The 14646-nt window shown below is 40.7% G+C and overlaps 1 protein-coding gene across 2 annotated transcripts in view; it reads left to right on the top strand.

Moving 5' to 3' along the window:
- The first annotated feature begins 1001 nt into the window (after positions 1-1001).
- Positions 1002-14646, top strand: part of LOC8033005 — a 71300-nt gene continuing 57655 nt past the window's right edge. For both annotated transcript variants that reach the window (XM_029994934.4, XM_029994933.4), the window contains exon 1: positions 1002-1124. The gene's annotated coding sequence lies outside the window, so the exon portion shown is untranslated. The remainder of the gene's footprint in view (positions 1125-14646) is intronic.

Here is a 14646-nt window from a genome sequence, read left to right as displayed (position 1 = left end):
TAAGATTAATAATGATAAAAATCGGGACACTCCTGATTCGGATGAATCGCCGTCTTAGGGTGGGGCTAGATCGGCCGACGCGTCAGACTATTGCGTAAAAGGAGGGGCGTCAACGGGAAATTATTGCGAGATAAAGTAACGCTACAGTAAATAGAGCAAGAGGAAAACTTTCTCTCATTTTTTTTTTTTTCGTATGTAGGCAATGGTGCGGCGTGTGCCAAGGAAGGTTTTTGTTGGCAAGGGAAAGGCCCAGGGAAACGAGTCCGACCGATATCTCTATTACATGCGTTTATGACGTAACTTTGAAGAGTTTTGTCTGAGTATTCGAAATAATTCCTTACTTGCGACAGAATTCTGCCGCAAGAATTTTATTAAGTCCAACCCCCCCCCCCCCCCCCAAAAAAAAAAAAAAAAATAAATAAAAAGAAAAAAAGACATTTTTTTTTTATGCGATTGGAGAAATACAATTGTCCGAATGAAGTGGGATGCCAGGAGGACTATATTTACGCTCCAAAATGCTATGTCCTCCTCCCCCCCCCCCCCCCCCCCCCCCCCCCCCCCTCTACATTTGTTGCCTTATTTTATATACGTAATATAAAACAAGGCAACAAAATGAACCCTTCACGAACCTGGATTTCTTCGGGTTCCGTTCGTCAAAGTGAACGAGTGCGTCTTGCGACGAGCGGTGGCGGATTGACCTCGTGCCTCCGAAAACGTTCAAAGCCGTTTCTCGTTTGTACTCGGATTAAGAGCGATGTCGACCGGGCACATCCTTGTCAGGAAGAACTTCATATGCATCCGGTCCGGCCGGCTAGCCACCACGAAACGGCTCTTCTCTGATCTTCTGCTGTACCCAAGTTTCGATAGCACCTTATTTTTTGTATTTTTATTATTTTATTGTCCTATGTGTCTGCGTACCAGGCGTCTTATGAATAAGCAACGAGGCGCTGCGCTGCTTTGCTTCGTAGCGGTTGATGCGGCCAACAGGTCAACCGCGCGCTCCTTTCGATTTCTGCCGCTTGAGGGCGAAGACCCTTGCTTCGCCAGCGACAAGTTACAACGCTCCAAAACATGGCGGCGAGGCAGCGACGTGCGGGATCTCGGGTTCACGGGGCGGCTAAATGGTACGCGATTTTTCTCCCTTCTCGAATCGTTGCAGAGTTGAAAAGTGTTCGGCGAGTTCCAAGCGGAAATGTGTGTTGTGATGGGACAACCGCTGCGGGTTTCCGTGCGGTCTTTCCGACGCGGCAGCTCCGGATGCAGTTTGTCAGCGACAAAGAAGTGTGCCGGGGGAGGGGGCAGCTGCGGTTGCTGCCAGGCACGGTCGCACGGTCGTTCACGCATGCAGTAGTGCCATCGGAGCTGTTTCTTCGTGCTGTTGTCTCGTCGTTAGAGCACGGTGTAACCTCCAACTTACTCGCGGCGCCGCGTGAAAGGCCTCCAAATTGTTACTCGCTTAAATTGGGCATGTTAGCGATCGGTACCGCACTGACCGTAGACCTCGTCGGTTCCAATGTTTATGTCGCTTAACCCGCTAAAATGGCGTGTTGATGATCGATTGCCTAATTTTCGAGCGTTTTATCGACTATTAGGGGGATGTAATGGAACCACGGTTTGATTACGCGAATCGGTTTCGTGCCTTGTACGCGTGTTTCTTATCTCAGTGGGGGTTATTTATGCGTTGGCCTTCCCGTGTCGCGCCGCTATGTTCAGCCAAGATGGGGAAAATGTGCTCTCTTCTTTGTGATAGGTAGACAGTCGGATTCGAGTCGTTAGGTATTACGTTTTTTCCGTGCTCTGGGAGCGCAGCGGCTCCGTTTACTTTGTTTCCGGATATTCGCGAGTCGAGCGACGCCCTCTGTTTTGTATACAGACTGCCTCGCGCGAATCTGCAGACTTTCTGCTGGTAACCTTCAATGCCGCGGTTAATTGCTCCTTGGATCATAGCGGTCCAACAATTACCTCGTCGTCGGGTTAACATAGTCGGTTTCGAGTGCATCTAATGTCGCTAATTGCGTGCATTGCACTTCTTTGTTAATTGGTGATTTTGATAGTTTGGTTTCAAAAACGAGTCAAGGCGCAATTATTCTTGATGCAACTTCGGGCAATTAAACGATGTTGTTCTGTTTTGTTATTAGTCTAGAGGACATTCTGGGTTGACATATCAGTAACAAAGAGCCTTCGTGTGTTATGAACATACACATGTCTTTCAATGCAGTGTATTAGCGTCGTCGTGTATCGGCGCGCGCAGCAAGGTTGTACTCCGTTTTTTGTAAAATAGGGCAACTTTTCTCAGGCCCATCCACCCATTTTCTTTTCCTTGTTGCAGCTGTTTCAGAGTACTATCTAATGTTGTTTTGTTTTCTCAAGAGGGCTGACAAGGCTGCTCTAAGCAACCTACATGCTAGCTCATGCATGTAGCATCGAAAAATATTTTCTAACAATTGACGATTTATCAGTGTCGTTATTGAGGATTTGTACATAGTAGCAGTACATTTTTGTGGTTCCTTAAAGCTATAAAACAAGATCAGAGTGTTGAACTGGGCAAGTTGGTAATAGTTTAACATAGTAAAAATCACAACTGCAAAAAAAGGAACAAGAAAAAAAAACAAAAAAAAAACGACCTGCGTCTAAGGACCACGAAAGACACTTGCTACAGGACAACAGCTGTTGCAACAGGACAACAGCTTTTCTCCGGTGGCAAATGTTTTTTTCATGGTCATTTTTTTTTTAGCTGTTATTCCTATTATGTTAAACTACAAAACAACATTACCAGGTGCCTGTAAATCATACATCTCTCATACTCATTCTGTGGTTTCACCAAGAGTAGCTGCAGGTATACAATGGGAGTTTTTATTGTTAAAACCCTGGAATCTTAGAATGACTCCTTGGCTGTAGTGTTTAGTCTGCTGGATAGCTTAACATCTAATTATTGTAGTGCCATGTTGAAGTACATTAAATATAAGTGTATAAACATTTGATTTCACCATTCATTTGCAAATCACCAGAACAAATGCCGAACAAGTGCAAAACAAACAAATGCATAAAAACCGAATAAAGCCTACCATAGAATACCGAGCATCCACCTATTCCACAATAAGTGCCCACCCATCAATTTTGTAACATTTGGAAAATACACAAAGGACATATCTTTACATATTGTTGTTTAGTCTGTTGGATAGTTTAACATCTAATTATTTTAGTGCCATGTTGAAAGACATTAAATATAAGTACCGTAGAATACCGAGCATCCGCCCATTCCACATTAAGCGCCCATTCACAAATTTTTAAGATCTAAGAAAATATGCACAGTACATTGATATGTAAAATTGATGACCGGACAACTGCCCATCCCCCAATTTTTCGCGATTATTTCTAAATTTTGAGTGGACGCTTGCCCGATATTTTACGGTATATACTGTAAAATCCCAAGAGATGCCCCACCCCCGAAAGATAGCCCACCTCTATTTTTGGCTTGATTTGCCATATTTTTTTGATACACCGAAAGATAGCCCACTTTTAGTAGTAGTAGTGTTGGGATCAATGATGGTCTCCATGTAAATATGGCTAGTTCGCTTTGGCGGGATATAAGCGAACATTGCTGACTGGGAAGTACAGTGATCTTTATTTCGTTCATAACAAGCTTGGAAGGGAAACGTGATAAAAATTGCAATTTTTTTTAAAGTTTTTTGATTGTACACCCACTCCATATTTTCAGCCAATTTGCTCGTGGTGTTAGGTTGGCTATCTCTCGGGATTTTACGGTAAACATTTGATTTCACCATTCACTTGCAAATCACCAGAACACACCGAACAAGTGCAAAACAAAGAAATGCATAAAAACCGAATAAAGCCTATTGTAGAATACCGACCATCCACCCATTCCACAATAGACGCCCACCCCTCAATTTTGTAATATTCTGAAAATACACAAAGGACACATTGTTTACCTAAGAAGCGCCCACCCCCAGTTTTACAGATTGTCTCCACATTTTTGGCCGGGTGCTTGCTCAGTAATTTACGGTAATTATATTCATCTGCAGTTTAAATAAAGCCATTACAACTCACTTGAAAATGTGCAAATATTTTTTGTACCTTAGTGTGAAATTATTTAAATAAAGCTTGTATTAATGTTTTTAAGCAGGTGTAGTATGCCTTGGCAAGAAAAAGCATTCTCATACCTTGGTAAAGGCTAAACTTTTATGGTTGCTGATTTGCCTCAAAATTAATTGAACATATTAATAGACACGACTGGTCCATAGTCCGTTGCAACTCAAGAAGGTAGGGCGAGGGTAAGATGGGCCAGGGAGGAGGAAGCAGACGAAATGCTAAAGAGAGAGGGATGTTTCCCCCTTTCTTCTTCAGCGTTCCGTCTGCTTCCTCCTCCTTGGCCTGTCTTACCCTCGCCCTACCTTCTTGAGTTGAAACGGACTATAGTAATCCACATTATAGGTCAGAAAAAGTCTTCTTTGTTTTTTTTGGCAAAGTTACTAAATTTTAAAATTTAATCTTTACAATTATTTTTTTACTGAAAGGCTCTACTGGCAACACTGAAAATGTGATGACAGACATAATTTGGGCAAAACAACATTTTCCCAATCGGTTACAAGAAGTTTGATTGTGTGAAATTAATAGTGGGAAATGTGTGACATACTGTGCTCTTGAGACTGCCTGCTCGACCACTTCTGGCCGAAACATCCATCTGTCAAATCACCCATTAGGTCACATAACACCAGAGTCAGAATATCCATAGTGTCAAATCATCCATCCGAGTCAAAACACCCATTAAGTCTAAACGTCGGAGTCAAAACATTCAGAGTCGGAACATTCATAGAGTCAGAACATCTATCGAGTAAAAACGTACATTGAGTCGAAACATCTATCGTTGAACGAGATTGCCCCAGAGTAATAATGAATGTATTTCCCACTGACCATGATGTCATGATGAATGCTTTGGTACGGTCAATGCGATATGAGTCAAAAATTAACTATTTGCTCGATGAATGTGAAAGAGCCATCCAAAGCCGCATATCCAGTTCTCTACAACACTTGCAGAATTTAGTATTCACTAATACGTCCTCTACCCAATCCGTGAAAAACTGGGCCCACGAAAATAAAGACAGTAGTAAAAGCAAACTCACTGCTAAAAGTTGGTGTTGCAAAGTCTTGTTGCCAGGTGCACGCTGCCATTTTAATAGAAGTTTGTTATGTTACGTCATGCCAAAAGTGGAGATTCGCTGGCGGAGTGGTATTAAATCGCTTGAGCGGCTTATGTCACAGAATTCTGACCTTATTCTGGCTCAAGCTCTCGCGCAGTTTGAGAGCTCATTGCGCGCTTGCTGCTCCGCCGAATGAATGAATACGGTAAAATAAAATATTAAAATTAAAATTGTTATGATATCTAGCACGTTGGTTTTGATTAAATATCTATTATTCCTCATCCTGAAATACATAAATTATTCTTCCTAAGCCTCCTCGCAAAAGACCATATGCATACCCAAAAATAAAAAAAGTCTTACAATAGGGAGATTAGTAAATCTTTTTCGTGCATCCGCTCCACTCACCACGTTACGGAGTCATCCGCACTGTGCATGTGTGTCCCACCTGAATTCAATATGAAGCAGGGTGCCAAGACTGTAGTAAGTAGTTTTTATACGCCCCGATTAGATACAACGGTGACAAAATGGTTCGTAAGCAGTGAGAGAGTGCAGGCGAGCTGGTAATTAATCGACATCTTGTAAACCCTAAGATGGGGAACGATAAAAAAAACGGATGAAATGGGCATCGTCACTAACAGGTGTACTGGGCACTGATGCAGTGATGAACAATATAACTCATTGTTTCATACCCAACAAACTTTCATAAAATATTTAATGTTCCTTTCTTCATAGTTGATTTAGGCCCATCAGGGAACCCATGTCGTAAGTCCTGCTTTCGACGTTCTCAAAAATTCGATTAAACAAAACGGCCTTCTTTTCATGCAGAAGGATAATTCATTCAACGAATCAAAACATTCATTAGGTCTTGTGATAGCAGAGTAAGAACATCCATCCAAGTCTAAAGATCCATAAAGTCAAAACATTCATAGAGTCAGAACATCCATGAATGGTTGTTTTGACTCGATGGATGTTTTGACGGGTTTGATGTGACTCGGAATCCTGCTCGACCTGCAAGTTTCACAATGTCACCCCAATGGAAAGCATGGAAAAATTTGAATTTTAGCTTTGGCTTCACTTTCATTTGCCAGTTTCTCAATTACTATTCAGATAAGTATCAAGTGAAAAATAGGGACTCTAACCAAAAGTTTAATAAACATATACCCGACGTTTCGAGACCAGTTTGGTCCCTTGTTCACGGGTGAATGACGGAAAGAACACGCATTGTTTAAATGTACTCACGGATGTATGGGGTTTTGCTGACGTCACACAGTCCTGAGACGTAGCTGCTCGACAGGGAGCCCGAAGAATGATTCATATTCCCTTAAATGTTTATTAAACATTTTGGTTAGAGTCCCTATTTTTCGCTTAATGTCTATTCCTAATCAAGCAAAGGGCTCCCGAACGTTTACCTTCAGGATAGTAAGTAGCATACCGTGAAGAGTAAATCCTGACTATTGCGAAAATATTCGCCTCTAGATTGCACCGTGTCGCCACCGTGCGGCCGAAATTAGAAATGCGCGAAAGCGGGGATACCGCCGTGCATTGTCTGCTACGGGCGCACGCTCAGAAGCATGGATATCGACGACGCAAGCCCGTTTCAGGCTGAGCATGACATTCCTTATTAAATGTTTTATGTTTTTGTTGCCGTTTCTTCTTACTAAAGGTTGTGTTGTATCGTTTTCCATGCTTAGAAATTCAGCAAAGCGATTATTATTAAGTCGGAAGCTTCCATAATTTTAGTGTGTTGGTTTGTATACAATCGCTGGTCCCACCTATTATTGTTATCTCGCACAAACCGTGGCTTTCATAACGCATTGAATGTTGAGTGGGTCTGTGGTTTGATTAGAAAATTAACCTGACTGATCGCTATCCTTTAGTAGACTAATCAATCAATAAATCCGTATGTTGATTTTTCGCCGGTCATATTGCGTGAAAGGCGTTAAAACTACACATTTTTTTAGTGGTTTTACTTTGTCAGAAATGGCATATTGCATTCCCATTCTAAACTTCACGTTGTGAGTCTTGCATAAATATGAACACGGGAAGCCTTTTAAAATGAAGTATTTTTTAAAGTTATTATTTAAACAGTATAGTCACCCTCGGTGAAATGACAAGCACGCTGAAGTGGTTTACCGTGCAAGCCTGTGTCACAAAAGAAATAAAGACGTCAAAAATATTAAAGCAGGCATTTTTTACTCCTTGTTGACTTTCTCCAGCACAAGGCTCCAATTAACCGGCAAGAAAATTGCAATTAAAGCATTACTTGAATAATCTGAAAGTTAATCAATGAACTGCCCTGTCCCGACATACGTTAGGAGAGGGCGGAGGGTGATTGGAAAGTCTTGTGAAGGTCGCTAGCCCTCATCACTAAAAGAGTATCGCTGCGGCCGCTGCTGTCTGTGTCGTGGTGCGCGTCGTCTGTTGGGGTTGCAGAGTCTACTGTGTTTGAATACAAGATTATTTAGCAAGAAATTTATAGTATTAGCCTCTTGACATCCACGGCTCTCACCAAGATAATTGAAGCCGGTGAATCCACACTACCGAGAAGAGCATTTCATAACAGGAACATCGCTGCGTTGCTCGGTTGCACTCGTTTATTACAGTCACGGCAGATATACTAGAAGAGTTTGTTTCACTTGTTTCAGTTGTCCTGCCAACCGTGCAGTTTGCGGATCTTAACTAGAAGAGACACACTCTCCTCACCGCAACGCAGTAGATTTGTCGAGACTCCAAAAAACTTACCCACACTATGGCACAGTAAAATGACAGAGGAACCCAATAGCATGATAATTTCCAGTACAGCGCTAACTTATCTTCATTCTAAATATTTATATTACTGCAAAAGCTTGAAGATAAAAAAAGCATAGAAGCTGTGATTTCACAGCCCACAGTACCAGTATTATGTTATCTGGGTTGGAATTTTTTTTTTTTTTTTAATTCCCTTGTTGATGAACCGATACATACATTTTAAAATAAACAAATATTTAATATAAATATTCCAGTTCAGCCGGAGACAGGCATAAGTCGTGGTGATCCATGCTTTCCAACGTCTGCCTAGAGCAGGCGACGCACCCACAGAAGCGATTATATAGATTTAGGCCGCACGCTGGCAACACGATTCGATCTTCGCTGAAGCACCGAACAGTACCGCATCCTTTTCCGCTAGAATTTTTTTCCCACCGATAGTATGCGACAAAATAAACGCAAGAACGTACGCCGTCTCGCGTGCGAATGTGGAGAACCTATAGGGCGGCCGTTCCCCTATCCCCGCTTTGATGATGATGATAGCGCGACCGTAGCGCCACCTCTAGGTCGATCTCGAGGCCAATAGTTCGGGTAGCTCAAGAAACCGTGTCTAAATGTGTTTGCTTTTTTTCAGTTCTACCTTGTTTGTCAGAATTTCCTAGTCATCATCTCTTGTTTACCTTGGAGGGTCCTAGGAGTATTATACGAGGGCGTGTAACACAGAAATAACCATAACTATAAACACTGCCAGTTATATGGATTATATGGCTTTACATATGAGGCCATAATAAGCATGTGTTCAAAATATATAGCTTTGTTCTCTGTATGTTTTAAAATCTCCCGTGATAGTTTTTTTTATTTGCCACGTCAAACATATTTAACATTATTTGACAGAAATTCAATTTTAAAATTTCACAGAGAATTTATTGGAGAATAAATATTTTTAAACCACCAAAAAATTTGCAGCTTTATCGTTCAAACTCTATGCCCAAATTAGAATGTCCAGTTTGATAGACTCCTGCAATCTGAGCAAGTCAGCTGAGGTGGAAAAAGGGAGTGCAAACGCAAACATTGTGCAGTAGTCAAATGCTCTACCAAAACAACAGTGAGTGCATAGGTGAGCTGGTGATAATTAATCATAATGTAACACCTGATACTGTGTTGTGGGAAAATGAGGAAAATTTTAAATCAAAGAAAAAGACAGCAGTAGGATAACATCTCACACGCAGCTAAAATGATTTATTTTTCTCACTCCTTATATACACCCGATGCTGGCGTCACCAACCTCTTTACAGATACACCCTTTGTGGAGACAACCGAATTACTTCTTAACATGAAGACCTACACTTGTGCTGCGGAATAATTTACTGCTTATGCATTGAAAAGCATTTAAATATATTGCAAGAAATATTTCAATTTTAAGAGTGGTATTTTCTCTTTATAAAATATAACAAAGTGCCACATGTGTACCAAACATTAAAGTACTCACTTCGAGCTGTAAAAATTTTTTTGGGGACATAGTATTGCAGCCAGTGTTGTTGAGTAAAAACCAGGAATCCTTTGGGGAGACATCGGAAGTCATTTTTTAATTGTGAATTGAACATTAACACTAATGCTACCTTTTAATAAAAATGATTATCTAATTAAGACAAGCTTTGCAAGAGATTTCTACTTCAATTTCAGAAATGAGTTTGGTCTTTTAACACACTCAACGAAAGTGAACCCTTTTTCAGTGAAACTTCAACAATAGATTTAGCATCTATAATTTCATGGGGCTGTATCACTTCGAACAGAGAAATGTGGCTGTTTTGAGCACATATAAATCATTTCAGTAGAATTTGATTTCACTTCACCATATACTTTTCTTGGGTAAATGATGTCTTGAGTGCCAATCCAGTTCCTCTGAATAAAAAGCATGAAAGTGAACTAAAAGTAGGTTCCAGATCATTTGTAGTACATGTGCTTATGGGAAATATGGATATTGCATGACCTTAGACATAGTGACATGTTTGTTTTAAGTGCCTAGGATGGCATCCTCTGCAGTCCCCTTCCAAAACGCTTTGTATAAGGTCACCAAAATATTCTGGCATTTGCTGACAGAAATGTGAAAAACAACAACAACAAAAAAACAAAACATAGAAAGAATGAAACCGATTTATCCTTCAAGATAGTTACCCTTACATGTAGCAGCCTTTTCCGAATGGGAAAAAAGCTTATAAATACTTTTCTTGAAAAGTTCAATCTCTGGTGTTGGAGTTAATCTCTAGAGTTAAAAAAAGCCCTCGAGCACCATTTTCATAGCCCCCTGTTTTTGTACTTTTGCAAGTGATTTACTAGACTTAAAATGGATATTATAGTCTGAACAACCAATGTCCGGAAAATAAGGGTGCACAAAAAGTTCTCATTCAATTGTCTTAGTAATCTCATCACAGACCAGTTTTGAAAAATCTGACCTTGCATTATTGTGTTGAAATACAAGGCTTTGTGGTACACTAGCTTCACAACTGGCACAGTAGCCATCTACAGTAATGGTCTGGCCAGATAGTAACAGGTCATAGTGAGCAATTGCAGCTGCAATCCACATTCTGCTGGTGAATATTGGGCTTTGAGGTCTGTGCCGTGGCATCCGTGGATTTGCAATCAGCGATGTAATCTCATGGGGTTGTTCAAGATCCGCTCTTCATCACAGGTTAACAAAAGTGGTCCAGAAATACTTCTCTTTCATAGCCAGAAAGCAATCCCATACTAACAGTCAAGCAGTGCTGCTTTTGGCAGGCATCATTAATCCGGTATCCATTTGCTGAGCTTGTGCACTTTCCCAAGACAATGCAGATGTACACAAATAGTTTCATCCTGGAATGTTTTGGCTGGCATTGGAAAACACGGAATTCCACTTAATTTGCTGTCCTGTAAAAATGTTATACTTTTTTTGGTCACCTGATAGTTGCTGTAAATATAATATATATTATATTATAAATAATATAATATTATATTTTTAGTCATATTAATGCTCCTCATGAAGGTAATGGACTTGGTGAAGCAAAAAAAGCCTTGCATCAATAATATTGGGAAAAATGTTTACTAATTGGCATCCGATTTCAACCCAATTATGTGTTTGAGTTTGCAACAAATTGAGGTGTGCAACTTCTATTAGAAAGCAACAAATAGTTTTGATATATATACCCCCCTCCCCCTTCCTCCCCTAACCCCCTCCCACCCCCTCCCCCCTTCCCTGCCTAAAAAAATAAAGATGAGTTTGGGTTACATAATTTTTTTTTTACTAATAAAAATACTATGCACCCCTGGAAAGTTTACTCACTCAAGACATGAATTTAAAGGAGCAGTAATAAAAGCAGACCAATTTTTTTAAAATTTTTTATGTTAGAATTATGAACATGTTCTATTATTTTTTAATTTTTAGTATTTTGTCTATTGTTAGCTGCTGTGGCGATTCATTCTCGTGAACGCCACAGAATGGACGCCAAAACCATGATGAGATTCTTCTAGATATTTTCGGTCGCGGCGTCGCTCGTGCTGCAAAAGTGTAGAAGGTATCGGCGATGATCGATGTGGATATTGAAATTCGGAAGCGGAAGCAGACCAAGCGTAACAAGTCGGTGATAACCACTGGTACCAATGATCAACATCTTGTATCCACTGTTTACACCGAGCCTACTTCAGTCTTTTGAGGCCTGCAATTACTTCTTATTGCAATCACCGGGTCAAAGTTTGGTCTACGGGCCACTTTTGTTTGAACGAGCAGACGACAAAAAGCAGACAAGTTCGAAAGAGCAGACGAAAGTTCGAACGATCAGGCGGCCGTGTGAACTTGAAGACGCACTGAACCCGCGGGTGGCCCGGACAACTTGGTGGTTTTCTCTCGTTCATGTTGGAACAAAACAAATACATCTGGTGACCACAAAGTGTTGCCCGCTCAAGCAATCGTAGTTCGACAGCGTCTGGTTTACCCTTTTCACGGCTACTATCCACATACTCGGACAAACAGAGCGTGCAGAAATAGATGAAAACTGATGTTCAAACCTTTCCAGACTTTCTTTGTACAGTCCCCGTTGCAGCATTTTGACGAGAACACAGGTTTTTTGTCTGGTTTCTCCGAAAAGAATGCATGTCTCGCACGGCGACTTCTGCCCACCACCCCAAACCGGAAGTGCGTCCGACGCGCCACCACCGCGGCGTGACGTAGGAGAGTTGAGTTTGTGTATATGCCTGACAGTAATTGTAGAAATACATCACTCTTGATCAGGTTGTGATGCGTGAAAATTTGATTCTCAATTTATTCTTGACTAACGGGCTTTAGTTGAGCTTGTTGATGCATAATATTATAATAGGGCCCTATTATAGTATTATTTTTGACATCTATCCCGGGCCTAATATTATCTGGGAATGTTATCGATGCCATAAGTGATCTAATAGACGCTAACATTGCTGTCCAGAAATAATGTTGCGAACAGAGGTTTTTTTTTGACTACTGGTTGGAACTCCTTTGAGATTGGTTTGGCTCTTAATATTTTCTTAAATGATTTTCAGGGTTCTTTTGGTCTGAGGTCAGTAGAAGATAACTGGTCCTTAATTAAGAATAAGCTTTTAGAGATTACGAATCAGTTTGTGCCTAAAATTAAAATACCATCTAATATTCAAAAGCCCTGGTTTTCTACACACCTAAAAAGCCTTCTTAATACTAAAAAACAACTCTTTTCTAGAGCAAAGAAACTAAACGGTACTACTCTATGGGACAAATATTTAGACAATTCCAAAATCTGTAAGCAGGCAGTTGAAGATGCTAAACAATAATTCTTTGGTGGTACTCTTAGAGACCTACTGAGATCTAACCCTAAAAATTTTTGGAAGATCATTAGCCCCCTTGAAAAATCATAACACCCCAGGTGAGCTTTCTGATACTCACGGGAACACACTATATGATTTGGAGAGTTGGGGTGTCAGCGACCGGAAATTGCCAGGGAAATTTTATTTACCGGGAAAAATCAGGGAATTGTCAGCGATATTTTCAAAAAGCCAGCCCAGTCAGGGAAAATGAGCCGGAAACGCCATCGGGTGCCCTGAACAGCGATTTGAGGACTTGGGGGCAGAAAAATAGGCAATATATTCTGCTTAGAGCGGAGCGCGGGCTCTGCTCGCCCGGTGTAGAGTGTGTTACCCGATGCATAGGAAACAGTCGACAAATCCAGTCCAAGCCTTGGATTGGATTGGATTGAGGGCATGGCACTAGGCTAGATCCAGTTAGAGCGACTAGATTTAATAACAAATAGGAAAGCCGCAGACCCCAATCCAATGCAAGCCTTAAGCCAAAAGTATCCCAAAGTGTGCATCTGGCGGCCATGGTGCCATTTGGTTATGAACGTGTGTGATTGAGTGTCGTGTTTTCATTGTGTTTCTGGAAGTGGGCCTCTTCACTGACGATGTCGGCGGCAAGAAAGTGCTTGTTTAATCCGGACTGAACGAACCCAAATATTTCGGAATCTGCAAGTTGGATTAAGCCCTTACAAAATGATCCTCACACTGCTCAATGCTCACTGCCTTTTGTCGAATGGTCTTATATATTTAACCGCATCTACAGTGGTCAGGGAATTTCACCTGACATTGTCAGGGAAAATCTGAAAAAGTCAGGGAATTTGCAAATAAAAATTTGCTAGACACCCTGAGAGTGCAGCTGCTTTCAATAAATTCTTTGGTGGGTTTTACACTGATAAGTCATTTCCCCGCCTGTCTGTGATAATTATGATTCTTTTCTTGATCGAATAATCATTGACTAACGGGATTAGCCAGCTTATACTCAACCTTTCCAACTCATCTAGTCTGGGGAGTTAAGGAATAACGTCTAAACTACTAAAGCTCACTCTGCCGTTCTCCAGTAGGCTTCTGCAAATGTTGTTTCAACAAAGTTTGGACCAAGGGAAACTACCTGAAAACTGGAACACGCAAACATTATTCCCGTTCTAAAATCTGAAGACGTTGCATCCGCTAATAATTACCTACCCATTTCCCTAACCAGTGCACCCTGCAAACTTTTAGAACATGTGATCTACAGCCTTATTGTCATTTACCTTTTGGATATTAACTTCTTTCTTCCCAACCAACATGGTTTCCGTAAAGAGAAGTAATGTAAAACTCAGCTATTTGAATTTATTACTGGTATTTATTATAACATTCATTCACAAACCCAAACCGGCGCTATCTTTATCGATTTTTCGAAAGCCTTTGACCGGGTCTCACACAAGCGATTAATAAAAAACTTGAATCTCTTAATATTGTGCAGTCTGTTATCAGTTGGATCAAAGAATTTTTTTCTGAAAGAACGCAATCAGTCTCAGTCTGTTAAGACTCGTCCCGCAGAACTGTAGTAAAATCCGATATTCCCCAGGGCTCAGTCCTAGGTCCTCTTCTTTTCTTAATTTACATAAATGATCTTCAGACTTTAATTTGTTCGAAAATTCGGCTCTTTGCAGACGATAGCATAATATATAGGTGCATTGTTACAAAAGATGATTATGGATTCCTTATCACTATGGTGCGAGAAATGTCAAATGGGTATCAACATTTCGAAGAGCAAATTTCTTACTTTTTCAATGTTAAAGTCGAAATCTATCTCTGACTATAAAGTTGATGGTTTAGATCTTGAACAGGTAACATATTATAAATATCTCGGAGTAATTCTAACTGAGAAATGCGACTGGAAAATGTATATTGATTGTATTGTGAGCCA

The sequence above is a fragment of the Ixodes scapularis genome, unplaced genomic scaffold (assembly GCF_016920785.2).
Source record: "Ixodes scapularis isolate PalLabHiFi unplaced genomic scaffold, ASM1692078v2 PGA_scaffold9__187_contigs__length_104089568, whole genome shotgun sequence".
Classification (NCBI taxonomy): Eukaryota; Metazoa; Arthropoda; class Arachnida; order Ixodida; family Ixodidae; genus Ixodes; species Ixodes scapularis.
Note: the sequence above shows the minus strand (reverse complement) of the source record. Positions and strands in the feature narration are given on the sequence as shown.